This window comes from Vulpes lagopus, chromosome 4 (assembly GCF_018345385.1).
Source record: "Vulpes lagopus strain Blue_001 chromosome 4, ASM1834538v1, whole genome shotgun sequence".
Taxonomy (NCBI): Eukaryota; Metazoa; Chordata; class Mammalia; order Carnivora; family Canidae; genus Vulpes; species Vulpes lagopus.
The window spans coordinates 106,997,493-107,013,501 of NC_054827.1; positions in this window are offsets into that span (position 1 = coordinate 106,997,493).

The window sequence follows — 16,009 nt, forward strand, 5'->3', positions numbered from 1 at the left end:
ATAAAATCTCTGCCCTTCTTTCTTCTCGCTCTCTTTGTTTTTCACTCATGCGTGCATGGCAGACAACTGGCTTGCCATTTATAAGTTTACAATTCCACTGTAGAGTTCATTTTGGTAACCAGTGAATTTTTCATCTACATCCTACATCCCAGAGAGTGTTGCCAAATAAACCATGTAGAAACCACATTGTGGATTCCCCCCACACACACACACACACAAAATTCATATATTAAAGCTCTATTCTCAATGGGATGATATTTGGAGGTAGGACCTTTGGGAAGTAATTAGGCTTAGATGAGGTCATGAAGGTGGAGTCCCCATAATAGGGTTAGTGCCCTTATAAGAGGAAGAGACACCAAAGAGCTCTTTCTCTCTCTCTTTCTACTGTGGGGGACCTAGCAAGAAGGCCATCTGTAAGTCAAGAAGTAAACTCTCACCAAGAACCTGACCATGTTGGTACACTGATCTTGGGCTTCTAGCCTCCCGAACTGTGAGAAGATAAATTTCTGTTGTTTCAGCCCCCACTCTGCAGTATTTTGTTATAGCAGCCAGAGCTGATGGAGACACCATACAATGGTGAACACAAATCCATTGCCATCCCCAGATGAACAACCAAAATCCAGATTAACCTCAAGCTTGAAGACCATGAAAATGGCACCAACATTTTTATGGCCAGGGTTGTAAATAACAGCTGAATCACTCAGAAGCCTTTAGTGAGCAGCTTTCAAATTCTTATTGAGTAAATTGATGGAAAAAGAGAGAAAGGCATTTCCTGTAGTTGGTTCTGCTGACTGTAACCAATAATGATCTGACTTTTCTAGATTTTACTGGTACAAATAAGTTACCCATACCTTGGCAAGAGAGGATGAGAGAGAAAAGTAATGGGGCCTTTGTCATGGTGGCTCTTAATGGCTGCCCCACTCCAGAGGCCTGTGAGATCCCACACTGGATACTGTTGTTCCAAAATTCACCAAAACTGTTCTTTTACACAGCACTTATGTCTACCTCAGGAGGGGATTTCTGCCAATTTAGTAAAAAGGACAAGGCGAGGAATTGAAGATGTCTATCTTTAGGGCTTCCAAAGGAGGGACTTAACTAAAAAATCCAGTGGCTGCTAGTACTGCTCTAATATCCTGCATTTCCTCTGCCATGATGCCCAACACCTGATTCCTATAAAACCCGGGGTATCCACTAGGACGAGATTTTCCATTCTTATCTCTGATACGCTGTCCAGCCCCCTCAACTGACCCAAAAAAATCAAAATACCCAGAATTCCTCCATTACTGAGTCAATTGGGAAAGTAGGACAAGGTTGTTACTTCTTTCCAATTCTTGTCAGAAAAAAATGGACTCTGTTTGACTTCCTAAGGGTAGACAAAGAAGATGGATGCCTGCAAAGCCTGTATATACTGTAGAAATGCTGCCCCATGCAGCAAACCAGGCCAAGGCTCTTGTCTCTGAGTTAACAGTGCCATAAAAAGCTGTGCTTATCCTCCACTCTTAGAGAGGCTCGGGAAATCTTTCCTGCCTTCCTGTTTAAATTTCTGGTGTGCCTGTTTGGAATAAGGCTAGGAAATCTTCTCAAAGAAGCCCCCCAGCTCCTTGAGAAGGGACTCCTTGCCCCCCTCTACCCACTGATCTGTTAATCCCCAGCTGAGTTACCAGGAAACCCCAAAACACTGTCTGGACCCCAGAGACCCCTGAGAATTGTCATGTCAGTCAATAAGAGAAGGAGGCACAAGGAGAAGGTGTGGCTGGGCTGTCAGTTCCTGCCACGAAAAGTGATTGATGAGAAGCCAGGAAGAGTTCCTGGCTGGGTTGCTGAGCAGAACACATACACAAACTAGAACCCTCACAGCAGACTTCTGCGTGCCATGAAACAACCCAAAGGCACAGTATGAATTGTTTTAGCCAGTGCAAAACTATTGTCTCTCTCCCTTCCCTAGAGAAAGACACTGCCCTGGAACCCAAGGAATAGGAGGGCGGCAGGAATGCAAACTCAGTCCAGGATGCTGCTAATTGTGGGAGTGATCATGGATCCTTCCGTAGTTAGCAAACTCCCACAGAGAAACCAGACATAGGTAGCCAAGGGTCTGGAGGGAGAGGTGAAAGAGGGTGGCTGCCCCCGAGCCTTGCCAGCAGACTGCCAAGTGCAGTGCAAGGATAAGAACACGGGGCATGCTTCATCAGTGACTCAGTGTAAGTTCAAGAGCAAGTCAAACCAAGGAGAGGAGTGACAAATGACCCCGAGGACTGCCACCCTGGGGCATCTATAATGTACCAGACCCACGTTACCTGAGTGCATTTTCACCATCCATGGCAAGTAATATTTCCCCTATTTCACAAGCAACAAGGAATGTGCCTAAGATCATGGTAAATGAAGGACTAGCAATTTGAAAACACATCTTGTTGTGCCCAAGATTGCGAATCCGAGAAACCACCAGGGAGCTGACACCGATGCAAACACACGAGGGTTTATTTACAAGCTCGAGCTTGGGTCCACGTATACCCGCCGCGGCGGAACAGGGACTTGGACCCCGAGACTAAGAGGCATAGCAGCTTTATAGGGGCCAGTGGCCAATGGGATTGTAACATACGCAGAAAGTTGCAGTCCTGTCGGTCCACACGCAGGTGGCCAATTGAATTACATTTTACCCTATAGTATCCATTTGAACTGGCCTATCACTCTGGTCAGAATTGGCGCGCAGTTTTGGCGGGCACAAGGCGGGGTTACATTGTTATGAGCCGATTTCCGGTAAGTGTGTGCCCAGCGGCCTGACTAGGGCGGGGCAGCGCCTTAAGCAATAAGCAGGTCATGTGGGGGTGATACACAGGTGGGTGGGTGCAGCACAAAATGGAGTTAGGCCTGCTCTGCTTGTCGAGGGGTAGGGGATTTTTGTTAAATTTCCTGGGTCCCACAATCTGACTCCAGAGAGCATTCACTGTAATAGCTCACCATTCTGCTCCAAGAGCAATAATGTTTTCCTTAGTGTATAAGAAGTAAGAACTTTTTCGGGGCACCTCAGTGGTTCAGTGGGTTAAGCATCTGCCTTTGGCTCAGGTCATGATCCCGGGGTCCTGGGTTTGAGCCCCACGTCCAGTCCCTTGCTCAGCGGAGAACCAGCTTCTTCCTCTCCCTCTGTCCCTCCCCCACTCATGCTCTCTCTCTCCCTCTCACTCTCTCTTTCTCAAATTAAAAAATCTTAAAAAAATAAAAAAGAACTAGAACCCTCAAAGACTATTTCTTTGCCTCCTTGCCCAGTAAGCCCAGCTCCCCTGCCCCCTGCCAAGCCTGCACAGTCAGGGCGACCCCATCCCCTCTCCCTCCCACTTCTAGGCACACCATCAGACCATCTCTTTTACTAGATCCCATCCTAAACCCAACGCAGGGGCCCCAATCTGGAAGAATAATCCCTGCTAATATACTATTGTTCACCAGTAATTGCCTTCCTCTGGTTCCACCTCCTCTAAAGCCATGAGCAATTTCTCCCAGCTTCTACCTTCTTGAAGCTTTTGTTTAAGTCTTTACAAGACACGACTTTCCAAAGAAATAATTAAGGCTTTCATGCCCCACACTTTTAACAAATATAGCTTGACCTCATTTCATCCCTTTGGATGGAAGCTGTTTTCTGGCACCTTAAAGGGATTTCCATTCAATTATCCTCCAGAATCCTCTTTTCTCTTCTTCTGTCTTTCAACACAAAAAGCTTCCCATTTGCCTCCAAAGGTGAAATTAGGTGCTTGGCCATTCAGCAGCAGGCAGAGTTTTAAATTGGATGAAGTAATAATGCTCCTTTGAATTTCAGGGCAGCCTTCAGAGAAAGAAATTAGAATCCGTCCTATGAAGCAGCTCCATCATTTGGTGCCTTCTATTCTCTGTGCACTGGGGAAGGGGCAGAGCAGAGTGGGGCACACAAACAGACAAAAAGTCTCTTTAAGAAGTTTATTTGGGAGTTAGTATAAAGCCAGGGCAATGGTCCCTCATCCCTCTGTGCGTCTGGATTCCCGAGCTGGCAAGGGTCCTTACACGTCACCATCCTCCCCTGCAGCCCCTGCCTTAATGCTTGAAGGAGAACCTTCCAGAGTAGGACCCGAGTGGCAAGCACCACCAGATCATAAGCTTTTTATTTTCAACAGAGGAGAATGAATTCAAAAGGAATGGTGATTAAAATCAGACCAAAGGCACTGGGGGGAAAAGTGAAAACAAATGATTAGGATTAATTTGACCTGAGCCTTTATCCTCTTACTTGAAACAATTTCTCCCCAGACATCAGACCTGACGATGAACAGCCTCCTCACATCCTGCGGAAAGCATCTAAATGCCTACCCTCTGTTCAGGACTACCCCCCAGTACACGTGCACACACGTACACACACACACACACACACACACACACACACACTCAAATCCTAGGCATTCAAAAGAACTATTTACAGGACAAACCTTACCGGTTGGCACCCTCTTAATAACTGGAAGTATTTTAAGTAACTCCGATGCAAAAAATATCATCCATATGCTGCCTACATACAGCATGCCTAAAATACCTGGCATTTACTGTCATCCTGTAATGACTTCATTCCAGGAAAAGTAGGGAGTATGTAACAAAGTGACAGCATATCTCTGGGATAACCTGCCAAATTTATAACAAAATTGAGGGATTCACCTGTCTAATTAATCAGGTGTCACCTGGCAGAGGAAAAGGCCTAAACAGCTTGCCAAAAAAAAAAAAAAAAAGCCAGTTTTGATGAATTCTGGGAGAGGTGAGGCAGGGCAGCAGGGAGACCAAAAAGCTCTCAGGAATCCGGCAAGAAGTCAAGGGCCAGAAGCTAATCAAACGCAGAAGCAAGCCAACAAAGGCAGCTTTTCCTGCTTCTCAATTATGCCAGAGACCAGAATGGGGCTCATTCTAGTACTTCTAAACGTGGTACATCTGCTGCTCAAAAACCCATTGATCCCAAGAGCCTTGTGCGATTTACAAGCGTATCTTTTCAAATGAGAAATATCCACTGATTGGGGCACCTAGGTGGTTCAGTAGTTGAGCATCTGCCTTCACAATTCAGGTCGTGATCCCAGGATCCTGGGATCGAGTCCCACATTGGGCTCCCTGCGGGGAGCATGCTTCTCCCTCTGCCTAGTCTCTGCCTCACTCTCTGTGTCTCTCATGAATAAATAAATAAAATGTTTTTTAAAAAGAAAGAAATTCATATATTGAAGCTCTATTCTCAATGGGATGATATTTGGAGGTAGGACCTTTGGGAAGTAATTAGGCTTAGATGAGGTCATGAAGGTGAGTCCCCATAATAGGGTTAGTGCCCTTATAAGAGGAAGAGACACCAAAGAGCTCTTTCTCTCTCTCTTTCTACTGTGGGGGACCTAGCAAGAAGGCCATCTGTAAGTCAAGAAGTAAACTCTCACCAAGAACCTGACCATGTTGGTACACTGATCTTGGGCTTCTAGCCTCCCGAACTGTGAGAAGATAAATTTCTGTTGTTTCAGCCCCCACTCTGCAGTATTTTGTTATAGCAGCCAGAGCTGATGGAGACACCATACAATGGTGAACACAAATCCATTGCCATCCCCAGATGAACAACCAAAATCCAGATTAACCTCAAGCTTGAAGACCATGAAAATGGCATCAACATTTTTATGGCCAGGGTTGTAAATAACAGCTGAATCACTCAGAAGCCTTTAGTGAGCAGCTTTCAAATTCTTATTGAGTAAATTGATGGAAAAAGAGAGAAAGGCATTTCCTGTAGTTGGTTCTGCTGACTGTAACCAATAATGATCTGACTTTTCTAGATTTTACTGGTACAAATAAGTTACCCATACCTTGGCAAGAGAGGATGAGAGAGAAAAGTAATGGGGCCATTGCCATGGTGGCTCTTAATGGCTGCCCCACTCCAGAGGCCTGTGAGATCCCACACTGATACTGTTGTTCCAAAATTCACCAAAACTGTTCTTTTACACAGCACTTATGTCTACCTCAGGAGGGATTTCTGCCAATTTAGTAAAAAGGACAAGGCGAGGAATTGAAGATGTCTATCTTTAGGGCTTCCAAAGGAGGGACTTAACTAAAAAATCCAGTGGCTGCTAGTACTGCTCTAATATCCTGCATTTCCTCTGCCATGATGCCCAACACCTGATTCCTATAAAACCCAGGGTATCCACTAGAACGAGATTTTGCATTCTTATCTCTGATACGCTGTCCAGCCCCCTCAACTGACCCAAAAAAATCAAAATACCCAGAATTCCTCCATTACTGAGTCAATTGGGAAAGTAGGACAAGGTTGTTACTTCTTTCCAATTCTTGTCAGAAAAAAATGGACTCTGTTTGACTTCCTAAGGGTAGACAAAGAAGATGGATGCCTGCAAAGCCTGTATATACTGTAGAAATGCTGCCCCATGCAGCAAACCAGGCCAAGGCTCTTGTCTCTGAGTTAACAGTGCCATAAAAAGCTGTGCTTATCCTCCACTCTTAGAGAGGCTCGGGAAATCTTTCCTGCCTTCCTGTTTAAATCTCTGGTGTGCCTGTTTGGAATAAGGCTAGGAAATCTTCTCAAAGAAGCCCCCCAGCTCCTTGAGAAGGGACTCCTTGCCCCCCTCTACCCACTGATCTGTTAATCCCCAGCTGAGTTACCAGGAAACCCCAAAACACTGTCTGGACCCCAGAGACCCCTGAGAATTGTCATGTCAGTCAATAAGAGAAGGAGGCACAAGGAGAAGGTGTGGCTGGGCTGTCAGTTCCTGCCACGAAAAGTGATTGATGAGAAGCCAGGAAGAGTTCCTGGCTGGGTTGCTGAGCAGAACACATACACAAACTAGAACCCTCACAGCAGACTTCTGCGTGCCATGAAACAACCCAAAGGCACAGTATGAATTGTTTTAGCCAGTGCAAAACTATTGTCTCTCTCCCTTCCCTAGAGAAAGACACTGCCCTGGAACCCAAGGAATAGGAGGGCGGCAGGAATGCAAACTCAGTCCAGGATGCTGCTAATTGTGGGAGTGATCATGGATCCTTCCGTAGTTAGCAAACTCCCACAGAGAAACCAGACATAGGTAGCCAAGGGTCTGGAGGGAGAGGTGAAAGAGGGTGGCTGCCCCCGAGCCTTGCCAGCAGACTGCCAAGTGCAGTGCAAGGATAAGAACACGGGGCATGCTTCATCAGTGACTCAGTGTAAGTTCAAGAGCAAGTCAAACCAAGGAGAGGAGTGACAAATGACCCTGAGGACTGCCACCCTGGGGCATCTATAATGTACCAGACCCACGTTACCTGAGTGCATTTTCACCATCCATGGCAAGTAATATTTCCCCTATTTCACAAGCAACAAGGAATGTGCCTAAGATCATGGTAAATGAAGGACTAGCAATTTGAAAACACATCTTGTTGTGCCCAAGATTGCGAATCCGAGAAACCACCAGGGAGCTGACACCGATGCAAACACACGAGGGTTTATTTACAAGCTCGAGCTTGGGTCCACGTATACCCGCCGCGGCGGAACAGGGACTTGGACCCCGAGACTAAGAGGCATAGCAGCTTTATAGGGGCCAGTGGCCAATGGGATTGTAACATACGCAGAAAGTTGCAGTCCTGTCGGTCCACACGCAGGTGGCCAATTGAATTACATTTTACCCTATAGTATCCATTTGAACTGGCCTATCACTCTGGTCAGAATTGGCGCGCAGTTTTGGCGGGCACAAGGCGGGGTTACATTGTTATGAGCCGATTTCCGGTAAGTGTGTGCCCAGCGGCCTGACTAGGGCGGGGCAGCGCCTTAAGCAATAAGCAGGTCATGTGGGGGTGATACACAGGTGGGTGGGTGCAGCACAAAATGGAGTCAGGCCTGCTCTGCTTGTCCAGGGGTAGGGGATTTTTGTTAAATTTCCTGGGTCCCACAATCTGACTCCAGAGAGCATTCACTGTAATAGCTCACCATTCTGCTCCAAGAGCAATAATGTTTTCCTTAGTGTATAAGAAGTAAGAACTTTTTCGGGGCACCTCAGTGGTTCAGTGGGTTAAGCATCTGCCTTTGGCTCAGGTCATGATCCCGGGGTCCTGGGTTTGAGCCCCACGTCCAGCCCCTTGCTCAGCCAAGAACCAGCTTCTTCCTCTCCCTCTGTCCCTCCCCCACTCATGCTCTCTCTCTCCCTCTCACTCTCTCTTTCTCAAATTAAAAAAAATCTTAAAAAAATAAAAAGAAGAAAGACTATTTCTTTGCCTCCTTGCCCAGTAAGCCCAGCTCCCCTGCCCCCTGCCAAGCCTGCACAGTCAGGGCGACCCCATCCCCTCTCCCTCCCACTTCTAGGCACACCATCAGACCATCTCTTTTACTAGATCCCATCCTAAACCCAACGCAGGGGCCCCAATCTGGAAGAATAATCCCTGCTAATATACTATTGTTCACCAGTAATTGCCTTCCTCTGGTTCCACCTCCTCTAAAGCCATGAGCAATTTCTCCCAGCTTCTACCTTCTTGAAGCTTTTGTTTAAGTCTTTACAAGACACGACTTTCCAAAGAAATAATTAAGGCTTTCATGCCCCACACTTTTAACAAATATAGCTTGACCTCATTTCATCCCTTTGGATGGAAGCTGTTTTCTGGCACCTTAAAGGGATTTCCATTCAATTATCCTCCAGAATCCTCTTTTCTCTTCTTCTGTCTTTCAACACAAAAAGCTTCCCATTTGCCTCCAAAGGTGAAATTAGGTGCTTGGCCATTCAGCAGCAGGCAGAGTTTTAAATTGGATGAAGTAATAATGCTCCTTTGAATTTCAGGGCAGCCTTCAGAGAAAGAAATTAGAATCCGTCCTATGAAGCAGCTCCATCATTTGGTGCCTTCTATTCTCTGTGCGCTGGGGAAGGGGCAGAGCAGAGTGGGGCACACAAACAGACAAAAAGTCTCTTTAAGAAGTTTATTTGGGAGTTAGTATAAAGCCAGGGCAATGGTCCCTCATCCCTCTGTGCGTCTGGATTCCCGAGCTGGCAAGGGTCCTTACACGTCACCATCCTCCCCTGCAGCCCCTGCCTTAATGCTTGAAGGAGAACCTTCCAGAGTAGGACCCGAGTGGCAAGCACCACCAGATCATAAGCTTTTTATTTTCAACAGAGGAGAATGAATTCAAAAGGAATGGTGATTAAAATCAGACCAAAGGCACTGGGGGGAAAAGTGAAAACAAATGATTAGGATTAATTTGACCTGAGCCTTTATCCTCTTACTTGAAACAATTTCTCCCCAGACATCAGACCTGACGATGAACAGCCTCCTCACATCCTGCGGAAAGCATCTAAATGCCTACCCTCTGTTCAGGACTACCCCCCAGTACACGTGCACACACGTACACACACACACACACACACACACACACACTCAAATCCTAGGCATTCAAAAGAACTATTTACAGGACAAACCTTACCGGTTGGCACCCTCTTAATAACTGGAAGTATTTTAAGTAACTCCGATGCAAAAAATATCATCCATATGCTGCCTACATACAGCATGCCTAAAATACCTGGCATTTACTGTCATCCTGTAATGACTTCATTCCAGGAAAAGTAGGGAGTATGTAACAAAGTGACAGCATATCTCTGGGATAACCTGCCAAATTTATAACAAAATTGAGGGATTCACCTGTCTAATTAATCAGGTGTCACCTGGCAGAGGAAAAGGCCTAAACAGCTTGCCAAAAAAAAAAAAAAAAGCCAGTTTTGATGAATTCTGGGAGAGGTGAGGCAGGGCAGCAGGGAGACCAAAAAGCTCTCAGGAATCCGGCAAGAAGTCAAGGGCCAGAAGCTAATCAAACGCAGAAGCAAGCCAACAAAGGCAGCTTTTCCTGCTTCTCAATTATGCCAGAGACCAGAATGGGGCTCATTCTAGTACTTCTAAACGTGGTACATCTGCTGCTCAAAAACCCATTGATCCCAAGAGCCTTGTGCGATTTACAAGCGTATCTTTTCAAATGAGAAATATCCACTGATTGGGGCACCTAGGTGGTTCAGTAGTTGAGCATCTGCCTTCACAATTCAGGTCGTGATCCCAGGATCCTGGGATCGAGTCCCACATTGGGCTCCCTGCGGGGAGCATGCTTCTCCCTCTGCCTAGTCTCTGCCTCACTCTCTGTGTCTCTCATGAATAAATAAATAAAATGTTTTTTAAAAAGAAAGAAATACCCGCTGATCTAAGTAGGCCTCTGCATGAGCTTCCCTTTGATAGGCAGATCATCCCCACTGTGTCTAAAATTACGTTCATCCTCCCACATTGTTTAAATGACGAAGCAGAAACACTAAAACACAAGTTATTCCAAAATATACCTGAATACTTGGACCCACTAGGCGCTTTTTGCCAAAAGAGAGAGAGAGAGAGGGCATCCAGACCATGCCCACCCAGCCCAGAGGAAACACTGCCATGGAATCAGGCTGTGTATACCCAGCCAGCATCCGTTTTGGTGAAAACATGGAATCCCTCAGCTATTATTAGCTTAACTAACTGTTCTCAGGAGCTTAAAGCAGATTGCTTGGGCTCCAGCCCCCGGGGTTTCAGATTCAGTGGGTCTGGGTTGGAACCCAAAAATGTATGTTTCTAACCAGTTCCCTGATGCCGCTGTTCCAAGGACCCTCTGTAAAAACCACTCATCTCAATGACCAATTTCTTCATTCGTATGAGGTCCAGCCCCTGCAGTCAACTTAATTTCATCACTAACATGTCCCAAATGGGGGAATCAGTGATTTGCAACCAGTGTTTCTTTCTTTCCTTTTTTTCCCCTACCATGCAGATAAAGGTTGTTACAAACTAAGGGTCGTGGCAGGAAACTAATTTTGAAAATTCAGCCTCCCACCCTGGAAAATGATTAAAAGTCAATTTGAAAGGTGCCAAAACCTAAAAACAAGCCGGGCGCCTTTCAATGGGTAACCGTCAAACAAAATCTGGCCCATCCTTACAATGGAAGCTCTTCTGCAACAAAGGGGAGAGGATCATTGATACATGGTAGCAACTGGGATGGATCTCAGGGCCATTGTGCTCAGGAGAAAAAAAAAAAACCGCAGTCTCAAAAGGTAACCTGCTATAGTCGTCCTTTTATATAACATTCTCAAACTGATGAAAGTTTAGTGATCACTGAAGAACAGATCAGCAGTAGGGGTTGAACCGGGGGAAGCTATGCCTATACAGAGGTCAAGGAGGTTTTGGGGGGGGATGATCAAACAGTTCTCTTTCATGATTGTGGTTGCGGCCATCCAAATGCGGTAAAATTTCATTGAATGCACGCTAAATTTTTTTATAAAGGAGTTCATGTAAGAACTAGTAAAAGCTGAAAAAAAAAAAAAAAAAAAGCTGAAAAAAAAAAAAAAAAAAAGCTGAATAAGATCTGAGGTCAATGTCACGTTTTGAATCATTGTGCTCTTGTGTTAGATCTTATCATTGGGAAGCCCGCTGAAAGATATGGAACCTGTACTATTTTTGTAACTCCTATGTATGTATAAAATGATTTCAGAAGAAAAGGTTTTGGTTTTTTAAAACACCTGAGCGTGGGGAGGAACACAGAATTTATTTGAGTAAACAGGAGGCAGCAGTGTGACATGGAAACACTTGGTGAGCTGAAACAGGTTATGGTCCCGAGTCTGTTCCTAATGCTGCAGAGACTTAGGTAAATTACCAAACCTCTCAGACTCTAGTTTTCTCCTCTGTAAAATGGAACGGGGGATTAGACTGATTTTTTATTTCCTAACAATTGCTACTTCTCACCTAAAACACTTTGGTTTCCAAACCAAAAGTGTTTTCGATTAGGTAAGCCTGCTGCCTCTGAAAAACAAAATCTTAAACTTCATTGTGAGGTTCCCATTGGTTTCTGACTTTGACGATGCTGCGAGAACTACCTCCTCTTGTTGTACTGCAATTTCAGGGGTAGTCAGTGAACAAAGGGGCCTCGATTCTTCCCATTCAGACTTTGAGAGGTACCACCTCCCATATATGTCCAGCTATCACTCCTTAAGCCCAGAAATAATGCTGAGCAGAGCCCGTGCAGAGGCTCGGAGGCAAAAAATGACCGCATGTGGGGAAGACGCAAGCCAAGACTTAGCAGTCAGAAGACAGAGTCCATGACCAAAGGACTCGAGAAAATGCAGAGAATCAAGTATGGTTTGTGAACAAGAAAGATTTCATGAGTCTGCAAGCACTGGGGATGCAGGCAGATGCCCCAGGTTCCGGGGCAGAAACAACTCCTTGACAGCACACAACACTAAAACCCGCTAATGGCCAATGCATAATAAGGAAGAAATGCTAGTAGAGTCCCTGGGTGGCTTGGCCAGTTAAGCATCTATCTGCCTTTGGTTCAGGTCCTGAGCTCAAGGTCCTGGGATGGAGCCCTGCATCAGGCTGCCTGTTCAGTGGGGACTCTGCTTCTGCCTCTCCCCTCCTTTCATTCAAATAAATAAATTAAATCTTATAAAAAAAAAAAAAAGAAAGAAAGAAAAAAATGCTAGCAAACATACCTTGAATTTTTTAATCGCTCAATTATCAGGAAGAACCATCTGGGCTTGTTTTAGGATATTTTCAACCAGAAGCAACAGACAGTACCACCCCAATTGGCCTTTTTAAAAAAAGGGAATTCAATGACACAATTAACTAGAAGTCCAAAGATAAGGCAAATTCCTGTGATGGTTGCTTTAAAGCTGCACTGTCCACATTTGGCTACTGAGCACTTAAAATGTGGCTAGTGAAAACTGAGGTTTCTCTTAAATGTATAATACTCACTGGACTACAGAGACTTTGTCCCAGAAAAGTAAAATATCATTAATAACTTTATATTATTACATGTTGAAATTGTATTTTGAATAAACGAAGTTAAAATATGTTATTTAAATTAACTTTACCTGTTTATTTTATTTTTCTAATGTGGCTCCAAGAAAATCTTTAATTACATATGTGATTCACATTCTATTTCTACTGGAGCAATTTTGTCCCATGGGGTATATTTGGCAACGTCTAGAGACATTTTTGACCATTGTGACTAGGCTGGGGCGGGGGGGGTCTTATTGGCATCTATTGGGTAGAAGGCAGAGATGCTGCTGAATATCCTATAATACACAGAACAGATTGAAAAACAAAGAATTACCTGGCCTAAAACATCAACAGGGTTGAAATTGTGAAACCCTGCCTGCAGAGGATTCTCTTCTCTGCTATTGACATTATTTAGTTCCTTTGAAGGCCAGTTTCCCTTCATGGTAGAAAGATGGTTGCCTGTACCCTTACATTTCTCATTGGTGTCTAAGGAGAAAAAGACACCATTCCCATTGCTTTCCAATTGCTGTCTCTTTTTTTTTTTTTTTTTTAAGATTTTTATTTATTTATTCGTGAAAGAGAGAGAGAGGCAGAGGGAGAAGCAGGCTCCATGCAGGGAGCCCAACGTGGGACTAGATCCCGGGTCTCCAGGATCAGGCCCTGGGCTGAAGGTAGGCACTAAACCGCTGAGCCACCCAGGGATCCTGAACTCATTACTCTCTCTTAAGACCAAAGAACTTTCTGCTCTGAAATGAGTCAAAATTCAGAGATTTCTTTCTGTATCAATGAATAAAGTACCATTTTCATTAACAAATTCACAGCATGATACAAAATATACTTCTATTAACATACCTTGCCCATCTCTATTCTCTGAAATAGACCTGGGAGCAGCACTTAACTGTTAACAAGGAGAAATGGCTACCCACAAAAATTTTGTAGATCTCACGCAGTTACCTCAAAAGACTACTTTAAGTAATCCTCAGTATTTTTCGTTATCAAGTAAAGATATGTTATTTTCTACCACCGCAGTGGCAAAACAGAATGTTCTCATCAAGTGATGTTTAAACAATTAGTTTTATTTCTCCCCAAATGAAATATCCAAATATCTATTTGCTCAGTTATGGGACCAAACAGTCTTTCTTGTTATTATTCATTCTTTAGATGAAATTCAGTAAACCATAGGTGGCATTTTTAACTCCATTGATTTTCAGAAAATGTAATGGAAGTTAGGTGGAGAGCCAGAGGAACGATGAACAGCCAGGTTTAAGCGAAGATATTCTCCATTTTTAACCAAATCAATATTCAATCACCTTAGTGCCCAGGAAAGCATATTTCTACGAATAAGGGAAGTGACTTAAGATTTATGTTATGGAGTGGAAAAACACGTGCTTTTCATCTGTTTCTTTGGAGAAGAGGATCCAAGATTTGGGGAGAAATAAAGCAAGGCAAATAGACCCTTGTCTGGTCAGAGTAATCAGACATGAGGTCAAAGCCTCTCCAAAAGCCATTTGTTCAGGATAGCTCTGCTCCTTCATTTTCAAGACATTTTAAAGACGTCTACTTCTGTTCACTTTTCTCTTTATCTGCAGTTCTCTCCTCTGTCTCCAGAGAGTCTCATATAATTGAAAATGTACCAAACGGGCTATAGAGAAAAAGAGAAGAATCTAGACCTCACTCCCCTGCCACTCAGGCCTCCCCTCAACCCCACCCGTCCCCTACTCCATCCCCTCTCGCTCCAGGCTCATAGTTAAAATGAAGTCTGGCCATCCATATGCTCTTCTTAACTAGGTAACTAGATATTCCCTCTGGGGAAGTGAAGAGGCACCCCACCCCTTTTTCCAGCTATTCTATCCACTATATTTCAGTTCGTATTATACCCTTGCCTCCTAAAAGAAATGCAAAGAACAGTATATTTTTGTTAGGATAATGTTAACTGTTGTAACAAAGAAAACCCTAAATGACAATGGGGGCTTAACAGGAAAAAGTCCTCACTCTGGTAACACTTCAGTGTCTTTGCTCCTGGTTGGGGTGGAGGATGAAGGGTCTGTCCAGGGACCTGGGCAGAGTCTATGCCACCAACTACAGGTATTTTCCAAACTTGGCCAGGGGGTCATCTTCTTGCAGGTAGGTGGAAGGTAGGTACTCCACTTAACTACTCCTGCCTAGGTGCCACCAACATCATGTCCATTCCCAAGTAAAACTAAGTAACATCCCTGCCTCAGCAGCCACTTGCCAGGAAGCATCCTGCACTGATGAGGGTCCCATGAATTTGGGGTGGACAGATTTGGGTACTTGCTGCCACTGATAGCACACCAGCATTTTCATGGGCCTTACCCAAGGCCAAGGGACTGGTCTAAAACTTAGTTATTCTAAAAGCCTAGTGCCTATTCCTCAAACTGCACATTTGCTCCTTGCAGCAGGTTAGACATGACACATCTTCCAGAGATTGCTAACTGTAATTTTGGGAGGTAATAGGAGTTTAAAAATGGGCTTTGGGTTTCTGCAAGGTAGTTAAAATACCAGCTCTGCTGCTACCAGTCTTCTTAAAGATCAATGGAAAAATTAAGATTCTAACAAGTCTTAAATTAGAATTTGTTGCTGGTTTAAAAGACAAGATTCTCTTCTAAAAACACATATTTTAAATTGTTGCTGGTTTAAAAGACAAGATTCTCTTCTAAAAACACATATTTTAAATCTCCTGTCTTCCTTTTAATTCCACAAGCCTCGAGTTGAAAGAATTTTGAGGTTTGAAGCAAAATACATTTGTTTGGCTTGGTTTACTTTGTTGACATGATTTATTTTTTATGTATGTCCTTGAGTGTGTGTATCCACGTGTGTATAAATTACTGTCTTTTTATGCAGAGTTGCACATGCATTTTATAATGGATCTAGAGATTAGTAATTTATGAGATTTTTATAAACTTAAAATCTGAAGAAATTATAATAGGTTTTATTAGTATAAATGCGACCAGATGCATATTCTTCGATGTTCTAGAGGGATTCCATCAGCTCCTGAACATTCTCAGCCTGGGTGGATACAAAACCATCGCCTTCTTTAGAGACAACACCAAAGTGGGGAGTTCAAACATAAAACATCAAACAAGTCTATGGCTATTTATTAGTTTTAACCTTTCTTCCATACTGATATTATTTTAGGCTCCTATTCAAGTAAAGCACCTAACAAAATTAAGTGTTTTTGTCATGACAGAGAAGGAAAAAGATAAATAAAAAAGAGAAATAA